Source organism: Leptinotarsa decemlineata, unplaced genomic scaffold, assembly GCF_025532065.1.
Source record: "Leptinotarsa decemlineata unplaced genomic scaffold, Ldec_3_MD MMD2_P_RNA_scaffold_5, whole genome shotgun sequence".
NCBI lineage: Eukaryota > Metazoa > Arthropoda > Insecta > Coleoptera > Chrysomelidae > Leptinotarsa > Leptinotarsa decemlineata.
The window spans coordinates 19,375,347-19,394,215 of NW_027412532.1; the positions used below are offsets into that span (position 1 = coordinate 19,375,347).

Below are 18,869 nucleotides of genomic sequence, written 5' to 3' on the forward strand. Positions count from 1 at the left end.
ATTAGTAATTTAACTTCCTTTTTCGATTCATTTTCAAAAGTTTTTACCTTTAGGGGGAAAGCCCATTTATTAATATCAAGAATAAAAGATGAATTAGCTAATTAGAAAATGTATACGAAAATCAACTGACAAAAATATTCACAGCATAATGAAAGTTTTACAAGCCCCACTAGGCTAGAAGTGGTTTCGATTGTTATTCTAGAGTTTAAACATATTCTAAATAGGATCATTCAACATGAAAACCATCATGAAGATGAACCTTAAATCATAATGCATCATCAAGAAACACTTGTTAGGAACAAAACTTACAAAAACAAATTCATGAAGAACCGAGGTAAAGGAGCTAGACACATGTGTTCAATGCTGGAGGTATAAAAGTTTAATATCTGGGGGATTGAAGGGAAAGAGGTCTGGGTGTTGACGGTTCAAAGGTCAGGTAGTAATATAGTCGGCACTTGCAGGTGGCACTTTTCATCCAGTGTTGTCAACCCAACGTCGAGGTTTATTTTTTCAGAAAAAAAAAGATATATGAAATATCCATTGAACAGTCCCATCAGTAGCGTTATGTCTTGAAGTTTTTGTTATCGTTGTACTTTGATATATTCGTAACCATCTGTATTGTACCTTTGGCTTGTGTACTTATATCCTACAAGAGAGATATAAAGAATGATACCGTTTTTATTTGAATTAATCAATGGAATCATTATGAAAGTCAAATATGAAATAGAGTATTAGGTCTTGCTGATAAAATAATGTCTTATGTCTTGTATCATACTGATGATTGATTTGTACAAATTCTCGTTGATTTTTATATACTTTTTCCACGGTTTTAATTAGCTTGCCCTGTTAAAACTATTGGGTTGAATTTAGTAATTGTAGTTTGACCCCTTTTCTGTTGACAGATTGATCTGATATTTAGACACATTTAGATTTAATAAATTCTGTATCATTGTAAAACCAAGCCACAAAATGGCGGATTACATATTTTTTTCACAACTATCTCAACATGAGTATCAAATGACAGGACTTGAGTAGTAGAATGGTACCTAGTACACTTTGAAAAATATGCAATTCAAGATGGTTGCAGTTATCAAATGGCGAATTACATATTACTTTGTGATACTGAGTCACTGTATGAAGAATTGAGTAACAAAATTAGAAACTAAAAACTTGAATATAAAATAGGTGATTTTATTGAAAAAAAAAAATTAATGACGTAGATAATGTACTAAAAACTAAAAAATAATTTGGAAGGTCCTAGGTAACAGTCATCACACTTCTCCGTTGGGCTTAGTACTTACAACGATTATATTATTTTTTTATCTTTTGTCTTGGCATATAGCCAAGACTAGATTCCCATCTAGTATCAGAGGGATACATTCTTGGATTCTTTTATATTGCTTTCAATATATTTTCTTGGATTATATCTGGTTCGAACCACCCAATCTATGAGGAGCATATATTTGGTGTAACACCACAAGAGCCTAATCTAAATTTTTTCGATTTTTTTACACAATATGCATTTCTCGGTACTTGTATTTCAATAATTACTTTTGAAACTTGACAAGGGTATTCAATTAGAAGTGACTAATTTTGGGGAGGAGAGGTTTTTGCTTTCTGTTACTCCATTTTTATACACAAAAAAAATGTGGGAATCTTCCCTCTTGTAAAGAGTTCATTTTTATTCCTCCCTCTGAAAGTGTCCCACGTTTCTTCTATATTCCATAAGAGCTTGATATTTTTTTACACAATATGCATTTTCCGGTACCTATATTTCAATAATTACTTTCAAGATGGAGAAGTAGAATAAATATGGAGAAATAGAATCTGTCTGTTTTCTGTTATAATCTGTTTTTCTGTTAACCAGCCGTCGCCAAAAATTTTTTCCCAAAGAATAAACTCTGCTTAAAATATTCCCCTTTCAATGTATACATTGATAATATTCTTCATGCCAAATCAATTTACAACATTATTATTTTGAAAAAATAATGTCTAACCTATCCAACTAACCTAATTGAAACTAAAGAATACAATTTCTAGCATTTTGTAATCAATTATTATGTGCAAATAACATTAAAACAAATTGTAATGCAGTAAATATCCATAGTAATATTTATCTGACAAAACACTTATCATTTTAATAATAATTCTTTATCACGTTCAAAATTCGCATTAATGCGGATCTGCAGGAAAAATTACTAATACAAAAACAGGATGTGAAGAAACCTATACAAAATAATAGCAATCCACTTCTCTGACGAATAACCTAAAGAATTGCCCCTAACATTGGCAACGTTGTCAGTCCCGCAATCATTCCACTGTTTTCCTTCATTAAATAGTTGGGTTGTTTGTTAATCCCGCATGTGTGATACTGTTATACCTCAGTTGAGTTCCGCAGGTTCACGTTATGTCAACAGCTTCATTTTTAGGTCGACCATGACTGGTTTGGGGCTTACCTGAAACAAAACAAAAAACGTGATTTACTGGCTCGTTCTTCTGACGTGACTGAAAAAATAATTGGTTTCAGAGGGTACATATACATTTTTCAGATTCCTGTATTGTGTGGTTGTTGATAATTTACCACAAGGCGACATGATTAAAAGTATACTTGAAAAATCAATATATGATCCAAACAGATGGTCAAAGAAATACAATTTAAATAATAAATTGATGGATGTAGCCGTTACTTTGTGGTAGGAGATCATGATGAAAAGAGAAATGAAAATGTCTATGTTTTTTACCACTTTCATTTGTAACTAACGTTACTGCAGTTTCGTCCTGTATGTCCATATTTTCATTTCTCTTTTCATTACAATTTAATTGTTTGATTTTCTTGCTAAGAAAATAAATATGTTGAAACATTCTTTCCAGATGAATTTCATCAATTCGGACTTTTATATTAAGCAAAATAAACCCAAAAATGAAAAAACTGTGAAATAAGATACAAGTAAAAATAGAACAATCGAACAAAAGGAACAGAAGGAACTAGACATCATCAAAAATGATCTTCAACGAAATGGCTACTCCAAAACGATGGTGGAACAGACTTTGGCTAAAAGACAGCAGGAGCCTCGCAAGGAAAAGAAGCTGTCACAACCAATGCTTGCACTTCCCTACATAAGAGGATTTTTGGAAGGGATGAGAAGAATTGGGTCCAAGTACAACATCAGAACTTCCTTTAGATCCGGACACACTATCCGTAGCAGCCTCACAAAAACCAGGCCACCAAACGAGAACTGCGATTGCAATAGTTGCATTCATAGGATACCCTGTTAGTGCGGAAAATCCTACATCGGTGAAACTAAGAGGCCATCGAAAGTTCGCATTGCCGAGCACAAGAAACACACACAGGGAGGGGAATCCACCAAACTAGGAATAGCCGAGCATGTTTGGATCCATCAACATAACATCGCGTGGTCCCAAGCTGAGATAATACACAGGGAAGAACATTGGTTTAAGAGGAAATTCAAAGAAGCCACATACATGTTGTTCAACAATGTATTCAGCCAAGCTAGAGTAGAGATTTGCAACATATGGAAACCCATAATCAAGCGAAAAGTGGCCAACTTCCGCCAAACGGTCATCTCCCGCTAAACCGGTGAAGAAAGGAAAGCGGAGATAAGTGTAAGTACTTGAATGACCCATAAATAGTCATCTCTTGGAGGTATTAGTCTAGTTATTACCCGAAGACAATTGTAGATACAATCGAAACGTCGTGAAGTAACTTGTCTTGGAATCTCTTGATTTTTTGTTCAATTGTTCTATTTTCACTTCTATTTTATTTCACTGTTATTTCATTTCAGGGTTTATTTTGCTAAATTTAATAATTGTTATTTTCACCTATTCTTTTTTATTTCTTCTTTTTTAGTTTTATTAGTTCTTTCAGGGATTTCATATCATTTTGTATAATATCAGACAAAGGAAGTCCGAATCAACGAAATTCATCATGAAACATTGTCAATCACCTTCAACATTCTCTCCAAATGTTTCTACACATCTAGCAAATACCTGCCGGAAAACTTCTCCCTGGCTGATAGCAGCGAGTTATAAAAGACAAACATTGATGCAAATTACCTCACAGAGTCTAGCAAAATAACAGTGTTTCTGGAAATCATGGCTCGATTGCATGTATGAAATCGTCTGTTAACTAATAACAGCTCTATCTCGTGAACAAAGTCACAACAACGAGGAAGAAACATTCCAAGTACCAACACTCTTAACTTATTCCAAAATAAGTCAGATGACACTACCGATGAAAGACACATTATTAGGAAAATGAATATGAACGATTCGTGTCTTCCAATGTTCCTACATAGGGAATCTAGTACATTCCTACCAATAAATAACTACTTTTCCGGCTAACACCACGATACGAGTATACAAAATACACTTATCCAAGTTTCCTCATAGAGAATAGTGTTGCAAATGTTTCAGTTTCAGAGTATTACCCCTTATCTATTCTTCTGATTTCAGCGTGGTTCTGCAGGTATTTACTGGATCTAACTGTACATGGAATGCTTCTTTACCGTTTTCGGAGTTTTGTTCACGAGATAGAGACATTACTAGTTAACGAATCTTTTGAAGTCAGTCGAGTCCAAGATACACTGCTGTTTGAATTGAATCTTTCCTGCACTGACGAGGGGTAATACCCCAAAAACAGTATACTCGATTGATTATAGCGTGGTCCTGCGAGACTATTATCTATGAGGTATATTGCATAAATGTCCATCATGGTATCAGCCGAGCGAGTAGTTTTACAGATTCTACTGTGTGGGTACGTTTGGAGAGATGAATGTTTCGAAATTCCAGTTCTGAATATTAATTTTCCTAATACATCTAATCTATACATGTAATACATCAGATTTAATTTGATTGCTAATTTCCTTGTAGTTGAAATACGTTGACGCTTCAATTTGGAAATTGAATTTAATAGCAAAAAGCAAGCAACTTCTCTTCTTGGTAAGGAAAATGTACCCAGTTGAAGAACAAATTCAACATATTAAATTAATAGTCGATACTATTACATTAATAATAATAATAATAATAATATTAATAATAATAATAGTAATAATGCGGAAACACAAGGATGAGTCATTATATGGGGTCTTCTTCAATAACATTGAAGACCTTGGCTTATCAAAGCGCCTGACTTTCGCTTTCCTCAGGTCGAGTGAGCTGAAGTCGGAAACTGAGGGGTTCATCATGGCTTGCCAGGATGGTGTCTTCCACACCTTAGTCTACCTCAGTCGCGTGATGGGTATAGAGGTTCCTGACACAAGGTGAAGGGCCTACTGGGAGACGCCCGAGACCCTAATGCACTTGCCTTAGTATGTTCAGCATATGCAGTCTCGGCCTATATCCATCGACATAACGCGGCCCTAAGAGTGCTATATTACCATCTACGGCACTCTTACGGTATTGCCGAGACACTGGTGTTGCCCTACGCTCCGGGGGATATTGAATCCGTTGTGGGGAACGAGAAGAGGGGAATTTATTGGAACTACTCGTTCCCCACTCTCAGGCTCATACAAGCTAATAACCCTGATGTAGTCCTTCTCGACCAACAGAGCAAAACGATATTTGTCGTGGAGTTTTCAGCACCTGGCGAGACAAATATCGCCAGAAAAGAGGAGGAGAAACGGATAAAATATGGAGATTTTCTCTACTCCCTCCCTACTCTCGAATCTTAAAATCATACCGGCTTGTCGCACTTAGGCAGAAATTTCAGCCGCACAGATGCAGAAGGCTGTCATTCTTGGCTCACTGCGCTTGCTCAGGGCACATGATTCTCGGACCCAATGATCACTTATCCCACGGTGTGGGGAGTGTTCATTGGTTGATAATGCTGGTGCGCCCTTCCGAATGTATCGGGGCTTCAGGGGATAGGGCCTGACCAGCGCACACTATAGTGAAAAAAAAATAATGATAATAAGCATTTTCTGAACATGACAGTCTATCCGCCTGCAGCTTGTCACATCGTTTTCGCTTGAAGAAGTATTCGTCGCTTGCATTTTTTATATCTCAAAAGACAGATACATTTTTCTTAAGATTTCTGATGGAATCGGCAAATACTTGATGAAAATACATAACGTATTCAGGAAACATCTTATTGTGAGATTTTCACTAAACTATTAACAAAACCGCAACACGTGTTTCGCTATACAATATCTTCTTTCAGTATTGACACGCCTGAAGAAGCTATTGTATAACGAAACTGAGGTCTTAAATGCGCATTAAGAAAGAATTTTCAACTATTCAAACAGCGGCACACCTGTGGGGGTAAAATAGGCGCGTTTACATATGAAAATTACCGTCTAGAGGCTTTTCTCACATCTTTTTCACTTTTTTTAGGTTTCGAAATGAAAGTTCATATTTTAGGTACACATACCAGATTTACAGTTAAAGATAGAGACTGACGTTAAAGTTTCTGCCATTTTTGCATTATTTAAATGCCGTCTGGTCCAGACGTCTATGATTGAAACGAAATTTCTTCCCAAAACCAATTCTCTAACCATTTCTTGGTTACATTTGAATTCTCTCTGCACACCTTTTTGGGGACTTTTATTCTATATTTTCTGGTACCAGATTTGTGATTACTGGTCTGGAGAAGTGTACCTGGAGAAGTTCTCTATATCGTCCTTTTTCAATTTCTCTTGGTTTCTCGTGGTATGCTGTTGAAATGAAAATCAATTTGATTGAGAACTCACTGTTTGAAATTACAAACGTTGTTAATACCAAGGAAATGAAACATCGAATAGAATATTTTCCCATATTGCTGTAGTTACTTTTTCTAACTGAACTAATTATCTATTTGTATTCCCAGGAAACTCAGCAACAATGGTCATCAAAAAAATATACATGTTGTTCGAACTAAATCTGCATGGCAGATTTCCAAATGAAAAACTAAAATAACTCTATCTCAACTGATTTTCAGAAAAAAAAAGAACAATTCCACCGTACTAGCCTATTTTTATGACTGTTGAAGAATTACAGAAGGTACAAATTGTCATTATCAGAGTGAAAATTTATCCAGGTCTCTTGATGAGTATGACCTACGGGTTAAATGAATACCTTGTCTCAGACAGAGGAAAAATTATCTTTAGAGAACTAAAGTTCATTGTCTTCTCATGCGGGAACCCGGCAGGTGTGGTCCACATATAACCAGGACCGTCTCGAGTATAGCTTTTGTAACGTCTGCTACAATGATTTTGAAGAAAGAAAATTGTTTCTTGTATGACAATATCTACTGAATAAAAGTAGATTAAAAATTGTGAGTCGATTACGAAAAAAAAACAAGTTCAAACAATCACCACCAGACTAGTGATGAACGAAATAAACCAAAAAGTAAGAAGAAACTGTAATTCTACTATCGGCAAATGAAATCATCTAAAAATAAGAAACAAGTTAGGTGCTAATTGATATCATCGTTCTATATTTTTGTATATTCCTGTTGATTGAGTCTCCTGGCAATTTCATATTATTAACCCTATAATTCACTTGTGATGCACTATTTGGAACTTTTAGTATAGTGATGAATATTATTGGAGTTTTTTCCCAACACCAAACCGTTATTTTAACACCTCGACACGTGTTTCGATCACCAAGCGATCATCTTCAAATTTCAAACTGATTGAGTTTGATCTTCCTCTTGAAGATGATCATTTGGTGATTCCAGTAATATTCAACCTTATAATTCAACCTAAATGTCATATGCCGTGTGTTCCCTTTTGTGGTTGACGCACAATGGTATCTAAATTGAAAAAAACGTTATTTATGTGTAACTATCCCGGCGCACACACCAAATAATTGACTTTTATGGGTAATTTCTTTATATCCTGAGTTATACATTTTTTCAGAGATCTCTCAATTTTAATAAATGAAATAAATACAGTCCATGTTACTTGCTGACAAATGGAGTGATAGTTGATGATATATCAATCAGCACTACAGTGTATTTTATTTTTTCCTCTCGGTAGTCGTTTTACAGTTTTTATACTTCCTATTTTTTCCATTTCAACCTTTATTGACGTACTCTACACACAAGACTATATTGCCATTTCAAAAAGCTGAAATATAGTTAAATTGTTTTTCTATTTCAATATTGCACTATACTTGTATAGTGCAAATTAACAAATTTGAAAGACCCCGACTTTTTTAATATAAAATCGTCATTAATTTCGTTTCGAAAAAGGAGTCAATATGTCACATCTCATTCATTAAAATCAGTTCAGTAGTTTGAGAAAAATCTACGTCAGATTCAATGGATGATATTGATAATGTAGAAATTTGTAGTAATGAAATCACCCTCAAATTAAGGAAAAATACATTACAGTCCCGTTGAAAAAGGAGGATTTTGTGGTCAGAGGTGCTGAATAAAAACAAGGTGACAATTTGACATAATACCCAATATGATTTTTTTGTAATATATTTTTGAAAGATATTCAGCTTTATCAAACAATCTTACACATGAGGATGAGGCAAGGTTCGTAGAAATGATAATGGATATTTATCGATTTTATGGAATTGACACCAAAATACCAAGATAGCTATTGACCGCTGTGAAATTTTGGACATTGCTACAATTCTGATCACTATCCATTTATAAAAAATTATAGCTTTCGAATTTTTCACAAATTTTCGAAAACTTCCGAATTATTCCACTAAAAAGTTTACAAAATCGCAACATGTGTTTCATATAATAACTTCCTCAGTCGTGTTCATACTAACTGAATTCTACCTAATCAGTGCTTTATATAATATATCAATTTGAATCATGTGATATTCTACCTACTCAATGACTAATGATATTGCATGAGTTCTACATTGAAAAAATACGCCTAAGGAAGCTATTGTATAATACCTGAAACACGTCTTGCGGTTTTGTAAACTGTTCAGTAAAAATTAAACGAGTGTTATTTGAATATATATTTTAGTTATTATTTACATATGGAGATACAGTTGTATCTCTGTAGCATAATGTCTCATTCAGTGATATGTTCTGTAAATCTTGATGATTCATCTCTTATTAGAACCAAAGTTTGTTCATTACACATATCAATCTATTGTTTTTCAAACTTTTTTATAGTTTGGAAAATAGCTCTTGGAGGAGCACCGAGTACATATTATAAAGAAACTTTGAAAGGTATTATGTCACATTTTTTCCGACTAAATTTATTTTTGTAAATTAGACCACCTGGTATAGTACAATATCAATTCTGAACTATTAGGAATAGCACTCAACTGAATCTCTGGCTTTTAATATTTCTTCGGGCAGATTTCATTTTAATGTCACATTTCATTCCTACATTATTTAATGTCTCCTGGTGCGGTCCTGATTACCTCCACTTAGGAACAATTAAAACAGAAGGTCTTTATTACATCGTATATATGGCAATAACAAGGTGGTTCTTTTATATATAAATTGAGTGCCCGCAGGAATACAATTGCTTTATATTGGAGTTTATTGTACACAAACAATTACTTAGAAAATAGAGTTACTCCAGCAGAAATACACAGTACATTAATTTTCCCTCGAAACAACGGATATGCTGATGTGATGTATTTGACATTTAACAACTTTCAACAATGTGAACTATCGATTATTTCGTATACTTTGTAATTAATCTAAGTTCATAAATCGCACACACACACACACACAAATTGATTGAAAAAACATGCTTTGCCTCAGAAATAATTCCAGGATTTATATCAACACAGACTGATTTTAAAACTTTTCAAAAAAACTGAAAAAAATCATATCTGAATATTCGAAAAATAGGTTTCGAAGTATTTCAATAGCTAAATAAATCAATTTTATCAATAAAGTTATTCGATGTTTCCAATATAAAGCATCATCATAAAAAAGGAAGGTTTGTCTTTATATGCAAAAGAATGTAGGAATATTCCGAAGAAATGAAGAAAGTATTAATTTCAGAATGAACTCTTCACAAAGATATGCAGATCAGGCAAAGAAGTAGCTTTCACACACAAAATGGAAGAAAATTCCTCTTAGAACATCTACTTTCATATTTTTTTAAATTGAGTGAATTATATCAAAGAAGAAAGTAATACAAATCATGAAATTATGAAACGACAAGAATTAATTGGCGCTCCAGTGGCGCATTTACTTTCTCAGCTGCAGGAAAACCCGAAAAAATCTGCAGCACCACATCATCTGAAGATCTTGATCTGCCAATGTCCTCTCTTTCGTAAAACAAAATGTAGAGTATCTTCAGATGCTCCAATAAATTCAAGTATTTGTACAAGTTTCGAAAATATAATACATTGTGAATCATTTTTATTTTTCTTGAAACTATTTCTCCACGAAACTATATATTCATAACTTTTTCTAAATTTGCTCTTTTGCAAAAAATAGCGCTGGAATTAGGCACTGTTCTATAGCTCAATGCTGCCCCTGTTTTCAACCAAGCGATTCAAACCCTGCTGTATAATATGAATTTGTTGACATAGAAAGTATACACAAAAGTTTGAATAACTGTTTCACATGGTCTGGTACGGGATCTGATGAAGTTAAGCAATTTTCTACAACTTCGAGAATTTACATTGGGATCCCATAAACAGTAAGAGGTAGAAAGTAGATTAAATTGTGGTAAAGTTGACCATTTTCAATAAACTGGTGGATGTAGCCGTTACTACGTGGCGTGGTAGATCATCATAAAAAATGAGAAATGAACCTTTCTAGGTTTTTATACCACTTGGATTTGTAACTACCATTACTGTAATTTCGTTCTATAAGATCATTTTCAAATGAATACAATAACGTTTATTGTATTTGTAACTGTAGCTACAAATACAAGTGACAGGACATTTTCAAACAAATACAATAAACTTCATTGTATTTTCCTTATAGAAACTGTAGTAACGGTAATTACAAATACAAGTGATATAAAAACATCGAAAGCTTTATTTTTCATTTTTCATGTTGACTATTTTCGTGAACTACTGAATCATCCAGAAAAATCGACTGTAGGTCTTATTATTCTAAAGATAAAATAGGAATAACAGAAAAATTCAAACTCTTTTCTATTCACAAATTATATTTCAACTTTGCCACGAAAACTTTCAATCAACTACCAGAATATGTTCATAGAATTTTTTACAAGATGTCGTTCGACTTAAATACCTCAACTTCGAAGTTTTAATCACAGACTTGAATTTCTTGTAGAAAATTTTTGATGGACAACGTTTATGTACCATGGTAAAATCAAATTTCTTCAAATTCTTGGGACCTTTATGATTATCAAATGAATTATAATTTTTTATTACGGCCCTTATTCTCAAAAAAAATGTATTGATACTTCATCATTTGAATCAGTACGGAATGTATAAAATTTAAAACCATACCAATATTTTTCATTTTGAAATTCGTCTAAGTATTCAATTGAGCAGTTAAAATTTAGATGAATCTTTTTAAAATATTCTCGAAACAGCCGCGATATATAGGGTCTTCCAACAGGAACTTCTGAACTTTGACAATTGATAACGGCCATCTTGTCGTCTGTCAAATTAGAAACTGAAAACTTGATAATGAAAAAGATAATTTTTTATGTTTGAAATTGTTTAAAATCTGTTTTATCGATAATCAGTTTTATTAAAAAAAAAGATATTAATGTTGCAGATAATGTACTGAAAACTGAAAAATAATTCAGAAGGTCCTAGGTAGTAGTCATCATATCATTCTTCTCAGCAATCTACGGTATTGATCAGATAAAAAAATAATAAAATCGTTATGCATTAGCATTCACATTTTTCCTCAGGTTACGCTACGCCGAACGATTTCATTATTTTTATTTGATCAATACCCTAGATTGCTGAGGAGATTGGTGTGATGACTGCTACCCAGAACCTTCCAATTTATTTTATAGTACATTATCTACATCAATATTATCATTTTATTTTGGTCAAAATTATTGATTGTAGACAGATGGAACTGATATTTGGTACACACATTTAGTTTTGATTACAATACAACTTAATGAATTCTATATCATTGTTAATCCAAGATGGCCGCAGCTACAAAATGGCGTATTACATATTTTTTCACAATTACCTCAATATGGGTATTGAATGACAGGACTTGAATAGTAGAATAGTAGTACGCTTTGAAACAGATGCAAATTCAAGAAATGGCGGAACTCACTCTAGTTGAGTACCGAAACGACTATAACATTCTAGAACGATCGTTACCGATATATAAGGCCGGCTTCTCGTCCAGAGAGGGCAGTTGAGTTCAGAAATTGAATTGAGCGGTTGAACAAGGAATTCAAATTAGTTTGTGATAGTGAAATATTGTTGGACATAAATTTGTTTAATACAGTTAATTCTTTAATTTGTAACAGTATGTTACTATAAAGTTAATGACAGAATTATTAAAATTTTGAATTCCATAACTCTTTTATCCCGTCAGATATATCAACTGATTCATATATGTATGATGGAAGGTATTGTTTAGTCTAAAAGTTAGTTCCAAGAAAACCCCGTAAATCCCACATTGTTTTCAGAGAAACGTTCGGCGTCATAACTATAATTTCAATATTTTGAAACTCGTATATTAAGTGTTTCACATTGCGAATCACTCGTTCAAGACCGTGTTTATTTTCATTTCAATACTGAATCCTTAAATATTATTGGAACCTCCTATCCGAGCCACTCACATGAAAAAGTAGGTAGAAGAACAGGAAGGAACGGTTTATTTAAATAGGCTCACATTTTACAAGAATATATCCGTAAATACCTTCGACGAGCATTTGTTCTTGGCTAAAAGTAGGGCTTTGTTTTGCTTAAAAAATAAATAACGACGAGGTTGGGAGAAAGGACACAATATGTTCGGTGTCAGAGGTTGATATTTCAAAATAGCAACGGCGGATCTACTTGTTTACGTTATTGGAGGATTACGCTTTGATAATGTTTATTTTTGTTAGTTGGAGCGCACTTTTCGACAGGTGTGGGATTCATTTATTCGGAATCGTAAGAGCTCTCCGGGAAGTTCTTCCTGGTATGAAAATATACAAAAGAGGTATGCGGGCATTTTCTAATGAACGAATGGTGAATGATATCATATAATTTGTTACTTTATAGTCAGGATATGAATGCAGTGTTATAATTCCGAATGAGAAAATTTTTATTTTGTACTGAACTACTAAATATACAGGTTGTTTCCTAACTATGGTACGAAACTTCAAAGGGTGATTTGTTAGGTCATTTCAAGAAACATAAACATATGTCTGGAGTTGCTTCGTTTCTGAGATACAGGGAGTTGAAGTTTAAAAGAAAAGGTATTTATAAAATACCATGAATATCTTAACACCGATTTAGTTGAAATTTGCTAGTTATTTGAAGTAATAAGGTGCTTATTTATCCCGAACTAGATTGAAATTATTAGGTTCAGTGGGCACCACAGTCAACAATATTGAAAAAAAGGACGCCACTGACTTTTGTGTAGTTTTTTATTTTTTTAGATCAAGCAACTAAAAATATAACTTTTCCATCGCGTGTGTTTTCTGATTCGTTCAAAAATACCTGGAGTAAACCTTATGACACAGCAATTGTCAATCATTCGATTACTCAAGTCATTCACATCTAGTACAGGAATTTTATAAACAAGAGCCTTCAAATGACCCCATGAAAAGAAATTTAGAGGATTCATATCAGGACTGCGAGCTGGTCAATTTTGAGGTCATAGGTCATATACGTCCAATCCAGCAGTTAGGGAAGGTGATGTCGCGATGCTGACGAGGAAAAACACTAAAATGAGCTGGAGCCCCGTTGTGCGTGAACCACATGTTGCCTCTCACAAGTATCCGGCACTTCTTCTAACAAAATAGGTAACTGATCTCGCAAAAAGTCCATGTAGGATTCACCTGTTGATCTGCTGGTAGAAAAAATGGGCCAATTAGGTAGTCACATATCATTCCTACCCAAACGTTCAGCAAAAATTGTTGTTGAAAATGAGTTTCTCTTATAACGTGGGGATTTTCGTCAGCCTAAAAAATGGTCATTGTGAAAGTTCATGATAGCATCTCGTGAAAAATTTTCTTCGTCCATAAAGTGAATATTTATTAAAATCGAATGAACAAACCACCTACAAAACATTAAACTTGGGAAAAAATATCTAAGCAGTAGAGCTTGTACCTGCTGTATGTGATATGGATATGGGAGGTTCCTTTTTAGAACTGTCTATACGGTTTTTGAGTTGGCTTCCAGTTGCTGTGCAGTGTTTCTGGTACTATTTGAAGAATCTTCTTCTATCACATCAAGAATATATAGCTTCTTCTAGTTGCGGCGTTGTTACAGTTTCTGGTCTTCCACCACCTGCATTTTTAATAAAACTCCCAGTTTCACATAATGTTGCATGTAGCGTTCTAAATGTTTTAGCACATGGAATTACTCTGTAAAGATATCAGTTCTGGTGAATTATCCGTGCTTCTTCTGCATTTCCATTTGCTAATCCATAAATGAAGTGCATGCCATTTCGGCATTAGTAAAGTTATTCATGATGGAATCACTGACTTTCACTGATATGACAACACTATCACTTCAGCTGGTGTCTAAAGCAGGTTTTCATGATGCGAAGTTCTTTCAAGTTTTTTTCTCAAAAACGAAGCTAGGTATTAAGAAAACATAAGCAACGAAAAAGTTGGAACTAGTTAGGGCTAAATAAGCGCCTCATTACTTCAAATAACTGTAATAAATCTCAAACAAATCGGTGTAAGGATATTTATGATATTTTATAAATACTTTTTTATTTTAAACTTCAACTCAATGTACCTCAGAAACGAAACAACTCCGGACATACGTTTTTTCTTAAAACGACCTAACAAATCACCCTCTGAAGTTTTGTACCGTAGTGAGGAAACACCCTGTATATCAATGGAATGAAATACTTCCCGTTATAGAAATATACTTTTATTATCGGTCCCCCTGTTTTCGTTTATTTAAAGTAGATCTCGGCGTGTTTGAATCTAACTTTTGAAAATGCGCATCTTCATGTGAAATCTTATGGTAGGTTTATAAACCAAATGTTTACTTTTTCTTTATCTTTCTTTCAATTCAAAGAAAATTCTCACAATGTAAAAATATACTACCCATCAAAGTAAAAGTGAAAATTCAATGTATGAATCAGCAATCAATCTCAACTTCTTGATTATTGATCTAACTTAAATTTTTCAAACTTGTCTGAAATATCAATGTTTTGATTTTTCAGGTCAGAGAAAAAACTTTTCAAATCAATACTGCCGACATTTTCGGAGTTTGCACTTCCGTTGATGACACTTTCAATAAAGTTCGAAATATCCTTCTCATTACTAATACTCTCTTCATTATAACTTGTCACCACAGCTGAGAATATCCATCATATTTTTGGATTTGGCCTATCGTTTTCCAAGTGTATGAATACCAAAAACTTAGTACATTTTTTCTCGTAAGAAAAATTGGTCTGTACTCATATTCTCATGGTGCAATGATACTGATTCACTGGCGCACATAACTTATTACACGACTGTTGTCAACAGCAAAATATCGAGCCTTCACTGTCGAATAATAATAATAACAATAATCAATACGCTTCTTTCTTCCTTGATGACATAGTAAGCGTAAATCGTTCAATTCACATCTTCTTAAAGAACCAAAGATACCTCAAATGGCTACTATCTTTAAAAATTAATACGGGATATCCATGCACCAATGCTTTTTTCCGAAACAAACCCTTTTCTCAAACACCAGATCTGCAATACTCTCCTCGACGCGCGTTCAACCAACTAAGTTGACGACTTCAGGAGATGAAAAAAAGTAATTCCTAACTTGAACACTGTCCTCTATTCATATCTAACTGGGTAGAAACTTGAGGGAAATTTTCTTGTTCCATTTTGTATTGCAGACAATGGTGTGAGCTATCAGGAATATATCTGAAGAACTAGTATTCTGCCTGTAAATATTTACATGCCCACAACACAAAATGCCAGGTCTAACAGGCTAAGATATTGAGAGAAATGTTATCAGGGACATAGCTGAAAGCAAAGAGTATTCCTTAAATATTTAGATGAGTTGAGTTAATCTTGGTAGATCTTCGACATTTCAAAAAGACATAGATTCATAGTTTGTCTTTCCGTATGAAACAAGATGCACAAACGGATCAGATCGTACTTTCGAAATATAAACGTTAAAGTAGCTTTTTTAAAACTTCTTGCTCACTTCAACAAATGTTAGGTAATCATTAGGACAAGATGTTGGAGAATGAGAAGTCGGGAGTATATAATATAAGCTGTGAGAACTGTGACAAAAATATTAAGCGACTCATTGAAACTTGTTTCAAACAACATACAGCACATATTCGATTTTGCAGACCCGAAAATCTACGGCCATGGATTACATGAAAACTCTCTGAAATTGTCAAGACTGGTACATGAAACTAGATTTTTGTACGCTATCGAAAGTCTGAAAATAGCAAGGTGTGACATAAGAACTATGGATAATGACGAAGGCCGAATTCCAAAGAGTCCACTGTTTACCGTTTTATGAATCACTTTGTTGAAAAAAACTGGAGAGTCACATCAATTGCATTATTAAATGATGCAGTTCCTCAGTAAGGATACATGATTCACTCAAATGGGAAGGTAGACCATTTGGGGCCAAGGTTCTTCTAAATTGCTTTGATGAATACGAGTACTAGATGCAGAAGCTTAACTTGAGGTTTTCGGAACATTTATTACAGAGTCCACCAACTTCTAGCAAGCGATAACGGAGCAGCCGGGAAGATGAAATTACTTCAATAGAGTTTTGAAAAATCGAAATGTGTTCCAGCGTTGAATGCATATTTTTTGAAGACAATGTCAATATATAAAATTGCCGTTACTATAATGAATTTATTTGTTATCATTTTATAAATTATCATTTTATGAGTCATTTTATCATTCCCATTACCAATTCTAAATATTCACATCCTGCATATTGTTTCTTGGAATAAACTAGAACGGCAAACAATGATATAAATCAACAGATATCGATGAAAAAACAAATTGAGATCAAGTAAACGTTCCTCTATTCGATATGCAGATAACAAACAGCATGCATGTGAATATAAAATGAAAGCAACGCAGGAATTCCTTTACATGATGTGTGATAGCGGAGATGCATGTATCTGTCCAGGAAAAGTCAATCAAATCACTCCACTAGAGATTTGCCTAACATTCTTTGTTTATATTTGAAATTAGAAGCCCTCGTGAAATGCTAGCCGTAAGTTATCTTTAAGAACAATAAAATTCCTAAGAACTACTATCCAAACCTCAAAACATTATCCGTAGCGTCTCTGTGGAACATTTTGATTTTGGAGATAAAACACACGAAAAGGGAGTATTGATTGATAAAATGCATTATATGTAATAATATTGAATAAGAAGTATGTTAACATTGATATTATACCTGTATAAATACATTTTATACCTCACACCTCACGCAGTGTCCGAAATATTCGATTCAGATATAATTAAAAAAATGACATTCGCAGAATCTTTTTAAATTGAATAAATTCCAAACCATAATCTGAGGTTCTTCATTTTCTATTTTGAATTGTTCAACGAAAGTTGAAGGATTTACAGCCCAGGGATATTGATAATAATCATGAAATGATTTTTCCGTAATCCCATACTGTTATTTTGATTTGAAGGTATTTAGATGACAATTGAAAGCCTCCGTCTGTCACTTGTTCGAATATTTTTTCAAAACATAATTCTGCTTATTTAAATAATAATTATAATAAAAACTTACTATTTATAAATTTGAAAAGTAATTTGACAATTGCTATTATTTGAAATTTCTATTTCATCGATGAGAGATTTGCCATTCATATCACCAGTATTTGAACTTGTCGGTGTGGCCTCATTACTATAATCGTCTCGTTATCTTCATTCTCTTCGAAACTGAATTTTCAGTAAACGTCTCCGCCACCGCAGAGGAGTTCCAACCTGCAAGTACCGATAGTAGATCGCCACCATTTTCTACTAGCATAGTAGCCGAGGATATGCGAAACGAGTGTTTTGTGTAGAGCTGCAAATTTCTTTGGAACAGCTCATTCCCTTCTTTGGGAATGACGGATACCCTATCCTTTTTGTTTTTAGAGTACCTCAATGTAACCAAAACTCTGGTACTGGTGCTTTCAAAATCATCCACAGTCATCATAACAAGTTAGTCAAGTCTACAGGCGCCAAAAATACCACACATCAATACAACCTTGTCAAGCAACCATGTATGATCATCTGCCTCCAACAAAAACTTAGTTACTTCTTCTTCAGAAAAAATGTTTGCTTTTTTTGGTGTGTACCCATCAGACTTTCGTCTAAAGAATAAAAATGATTTTACAAATCTGAAAATACCATTTCTGTAGGTAATACTCTAATATAGTGTACGATTTAAAAAAGTAACTTCGAAATGTCTATGTCGTCATAAACTTTAGAAGAAAGTTTCAACATTGAAACCTTGGTCCACAGCGAGTTAGGAAAATAAACCTCTAATTTTCATTTCGTATACATCTTAATTAACCACCTTAACATTCTTGCTTTTACGCCACTCTTCAAAATTTTCATATTCTTTTTGATATCGCCCTTGAGATATTTTAGGCAGTACATCAACACTCACTACACATGCTTCTCCTAATATTTCTGAATAAATTTGATTTTGTTCCTCAATTTCATCCATGTTCGTTGAGTAAGCGAACACAAAAAACTGACATTGTTTATAATATTGTTGTGATGTTGTTCCATGACAACATGATATTGGGATTTTTCTGTAGAAATACGAGGTACGTGGTTTGTTCTTTCCTCGGAATCAAAATGTAATCTTTCAGCGGTATTACAAAA

At 33.7% G+C, this 18,869-nt stretch overlaps 1 protein-coding gene and 1 long non-coding RNA gene across 2 annotated transcripts in view; both read right to left on the reverse strand.

Moving 5' to 3' along the window:
• The window catches only part of LOC111502661 (Zn finger homeodomain 1), a 961,246-nt gene that overhangs the window by 719,657 nt on the left and 222,720 nt on the right, over positions 1 to 18,869 (reverse strand). The gene's annotated exons all lie outside the window — the stretch shown is intronic.
• Positions 1,373 to 18,702, reverse strand: LOC141480000 (uncharacterized). Its single transcript, XR_012464108.1, has 3 exons — positions 17,782 to 18,702; positions 6,389 to 6,671; positions 1,373 to 2,456 (listed from the first exon to the last, which is right to left on the reverse strand). It is a non-coding gene; the product is annotated as an uncharacterized lncRNA (long non-coding RNA).